The 4,942-nt window shown below is 40.8% G+C and overlaps 1 non-coding gene across 1 annotated transcript; it reads right to left on the bottom strand.

Annotated features, from left to right (window-relative positions):
- Positions 1-2,134: 2,134 nt before the first annotated feature.
- TRNAS-AGA (transfer RNA serine (anticodon AGA)) lies at positions 2,135-2,216 on the bottom strand. The gene has a single exon. It is a non-coding gene; the product is annotated as a tRNA-Ser (tRNA).
- Positions 2,217-4,942: the final 2,726 nt, after the last annotated feature.

The raw sequence follows: 4,942 nt of genomic DNA, 5'->3' as shown, positions 1-4,942 counted from the left end.
TAGCAATCTACCATTTATATCTTTCACTCCCCGGCTTACTTCTCTAACACCCTGTCTAACTCTCTTTACCTCTTTCCAATATATTTTCTTACATTCCCTCAAATTCCTTCCAAAATCCTCATCCTCTCCCCCATTACTCTATCTTACTAATCTTTTCACCTCTCTCTTCCTCTATACATATAACTCTCTCTTCCGTCTCTCAGCTTCCTCCAAGCCCCTGTTTTTCATCCACTCACTGTATGTTCTCTTCTTTTGCGCCACAGCCTGTCTCACCTCTTCATTCCACCATGCTGTTCCTTGCACCCCCTGTCGTCTTCTCTTCACCTCACACACCATCTCACATGCTGCACAGATTTTTTCTGTGAATATCTTGCCACTGATTATTTGAGTACGTGATGAGATATACTAATAACAGTATCTAGACTTAGCCTTACTTGCTATTCATCTTGTTTGTGTACCAAAAGCACCAACATCACACCACATCATACTACATCACATCACATCATAGCACCGCCACCAAATACACATCCATTTCACCATAGCATCACAAATGTTTATACGTACTAGGCATCATAACACCTTAAATATATAGGTACATCATAACACTAATTACCATAACACCTACCACAAGTACACAGATTTATACAAATCAACTTTCATCTAATCACGTCACTTCAACACAAAGTAGCTAATAACAATCTTAAAACATACTAATAATATGCACTCACAACTTGTATTACTTTATCACAAGTATTCTAAAAAAAAACGAACACTAAAGGCTGCTACTCTTACTATTAAGCACTGCACGTGTATATAACATCCCAACCTGTTGCTGATTCCCGGTCTTTGCGTCGGACTTTATTTTTCCATTCTTACCTTCTTTGGAAATTAGCTGGAAATCAGTACATAATTTTTCCCATTCCCGGGTGGATGGTACATCTCCAGACTGCACCGCAACCCATTCCACAGCTTAATATGGAGAGAATGATGACGAGAAGCCATGGGATGTATTTTCTGTGCCAGCAAGTTGCACTGGCTGCTGCTGCTAAGTCCATGAATTGTAATTTAGGGAGGAAATATAGAACATGAATCTCACGTGACACAGCTCGACTGGGGCTCAAGTTACTTTCTGTTTTATGGCGCTGGAAGGGGAGGAGTGGAGAGGGTGAGAAAAAATAGAAGAGAAAGAAAGAAAGAAGGACATAAACACTAGAAGGAGAAAGGAAAGTATTGTAGTGTGGGGACTGCGAAGCGAGAGGAGGGAGTGGCAGACTAGGGGGGAAGGAGAGAGGTAAGGGAGATGTAGTAAGGGAAGAAGGAAGTCAGGGGGACAAAGAGGGGTGGGAAGGCTGGAAAAGAGGAGGAAGCACATAATGGGGAGAAGCAGCATAGGAAAGTGGGGGAAAGAGGGGGAAGGATAGTGAGGAGGGGAGAGAGAGAGAGAGAGAGAGAGAGTGTGTGTGTGTGTGTGTGTGTGTGTGTGTGTGTGTGTGTGTGTGTGTGTGTGTGTGTGTGTGTGTGTTACACAGATACAAAGACCCGTCGGGTTTTGTGGTGTTTAACAACCCCTATATTCTATCACGTCTCTCTCATTTCCTTCTTCCTTCCTTGAGACGATTTGCTTCAGCTTATAAGATATATTCAGCCTGTAGGGTTTAAATACAGCCTCCTGTAACGCCACTGACTACTAAGATGCTCTCCAAATTAGAGCAAAATAGTCTGTACACACCAATAATGGAATATTACTACAAACTACTGTATCAGTATTGAGCCAGACGCCATAATCCCGTAAGGGGTTGCCATTCGTCTTTTAGTTAGTCAATTTACGGGGAAGGGCACTAACTCTCCACCAACTCACTTGTTGGCACGAAGGGAACACGTATGTGTTGGTTATATGGTTACCACCCACCGTTGTAAATGGTTTCATGGCTTGCAGGAAATCATTAGGCTTGTCACTAAATTTAAAGCCACCTGACAAGGACAGACGGGTATTAAAAAGTGACAGGAGAGATGGAAAAAACAGGAAGAGAGGAGGGCAGACACAGAAAGAGGATGATAAAGGTGAAGGAAGAAGTAGGTGACACTGCATTAAGTGAATATATGATTGTCGCCACTACATACCACCAAAAATATGGGCAGTGAGTAGGATTCGAACCTACGCGGGAATATCCCATCTGATTTCTAATCAGACGCCTTAACCACTCGGCCATCACTGCAAGCACAAATAGTCATATCTACACACACCAGTCCAACCCCCTTAGGACGATGACGTGTTTATACGAGTATACTATTAATATTACCACCAATCTATTCTAATTTACTTAGACATTTTCAAACTGGTAGAGTCTGCTGAAAGCTTTTAACAGATTAGTCCGGGAATGTAACTGTAGTGTAGTCTTAATACCAAATGGATTTAGCTTAGATCAGACCCCTTGTATTGGAAGAGTTAAATGACTTGTGGCCCACTAAACCTCCCTCCTCTTTCCAACTCACTCCCCCCCCCTCTCTCTCCCTCCACATATATATATATATATATATATATATATATACAATGCAAGAAAGAAGGAACCAAAGGCCAGGGGCTCACAAGATTGTTCCCTCCGAGAAGAAACAAAAACAAGACAACAGAGAGTCAAATTCAAGATCCGTTCACTTCGAGATGCCTGGACACACTACGATTGAATGACTGGAGATCATAGACAGCAAGAAATACAGGCAGAGGGAGACAGTTCCAGAGTTGACCTGTTGCATAGATAAAGGACTGGGAGTAACGGGTCCAACAATAAGAACCCACCACAGTCGTTCTTGTGATGGGGTTAAGAACAATCTTCAGTCTGCCCCCTTCAGCCAACTGAGCTCTATACAGGTACTTTTTGCTAGCTTTAACTGATTATATTAAGCTTTGGAGAAACAGCTGATGAAAACAGCAACGCCTTCACCACGAGAGATTTCCCAATTGTTGAATAGAATCGCTTGGTTGCAACAATAAGATAAAACAAAACATTCACTGCAGTGTAGGGGCGAGGGGATAATATTCCTAACCACTGCATTAAAAGATGTCTTCCTTTAACTGAACTGAAATAATTTTGCTGTAACAATGATATAATACAAGAGACACCATCGTACTCCGCTGATCAAAAGTTGTAATTCAGAAATGCTGAGACTAATGTGTAAATCTCATTCCAGATTAAAGTTGCTTGCCTCAGTCCCCGAGCTCAGGTTCTCATCAAGATCTCTAAGCATTTTGGAACCAGAATTCAAAATTCTGGTCTTGCTCTTTTTAATGTGGAACTGGGTCGGTTACGTGAGGAGTCGCTCGGCATTAACTGAATACTGATGGAATTTATCACTGGATCCATGACGAACTGGAGTCCTGGAATTATCATTATTATTATTATTTTTTTACTAGGACCTTGGAAGGAGTACTGGGAAAGGGTTAGGGAAATACTGATAGAGTTACAGTAGCGGTAACAGAGGTACAATAATATACGTAAAGGAAGAGAAGCACCACATCGCATCGCAAACAGATGAACAGAAAGTGACAGCAACAGAGGCACAGCACAGCACCGACACAAACACTGAGGGACACATGGGTGTCAAAACGACACCTCCGTGGGGGTTCAGCCTCTGTACACCTCATAGGTGTCAAGGTTTGGGAGAAAATTGAAAAGAGTTCGTTTCGTATCAAGCACTTGGCTAGAACTGAAGTAAATTGCATTCCTCATAATTATATTAGACTATTTTATTTGAAATATACTCAAGTAGTGATACAAGTTTTTGAAAAAGCAATTTAAAGGTATAACGGCGAATAATTAAACAACGAAACCTCCATTTCTCTGTTGAGTGTAGGCGGATTTCTGTCTTTTGATTCTTTGCATCACGTATGTACCCAAAGCTTTTTTGTCACGTTTCACTCTCTTGGCAATTACATTGATAAATACGGACAGTGTAAGTTATGCTTAGAGCTTTGGTATTACAGAGTACTGTATATGATTCAATATTCCTTAACTTCTGTGCAACATGAACGTTAGAGGCAGATTCAGTTGTTCCTTTTGTAATTGTGAGACTAGGCATTTTAATTGACTCACTTCATTATATGGACGGCCACGCTTTTTGCATGGGCTTTAGATTACAATGTATTGTTAGTAGCTGCTTTAAGATGTATACCTGTGTAAGGTCTTGGCTTAATCATATAAAGCTTTAACACCCTATTTTTGCTCAGGAGCATTTTCAGTCCCCCAGCACGACATATACAGTAGTGTTGAAACATTGAACAGTGATGCAACAGGTACTGAAGATGCAGCAGTCCTTCATATTGATGAACTCCAAATGTGCAAAATCAACATTTAAGGCCAAAATTGGATTATGAGAAGGTAATATGGTACCGCTGGTAGTATCATGCTTAACCTACTCTTAGAGAAGAACACCATATTCATTGTACTTAAAATCCATCAACTCTTAATAATGTATACCTGTTTCCCTAAACCTTGAAGAAATTAACCAGTTTTATTAAACTTTAACTCCTTCACTCATTAGTGAATTACTAAGTGTGGGTAGAGACTGCTATTCTGTACAACCAGTTTACCACATTCATTGTACAGAACTTGAAATACATCAGTCCTTAATGATTTGCCACGCTGTGGCGAGGCTCTGTCAACCACTAGGAACATGAATACCCTGCACGATTCTTTGGGAACGGTTACTTATCAACGGTCAGTGGGTCTGCTAGGCCAGACAGCCTGGGGTTACACAAAAATAGCAACCTTAATTTTACAAACATCCACTTTTTTTTTTTTTTTTCCCAACATCAGTGGTGGTTGTGCATTGGCATTACTTCATTTTCAGTGTATGATTTGACCTTTTCAGAATGGTGCAATCTCATTTTTTTTCCTTCATCAGATGCTACACAGTGTGCAGCTCTTCATCTGATTCAGGGGAATGT

Source organism: Coenobita brevimanus, chromosome 84, assembly GCF_032717465.1.
Source record: "Coenobita brevimanus isolate Jiangsu-jjx chromosome 84, ASM3271746v2, whole genome shotgun sequence".
Taxonomy (NCBI): domain Eukaryota; kingdom Metazoa; phylum Arthropoda; class Malacostraca; order Decapoda; family Coenobitidae; genus Coenobita; species Coenobita brevimanus.
Note: the sequence above shows the minus strand (reverse complement) of the source record. Positions and strands in the feature narration are given on the sequence as shown.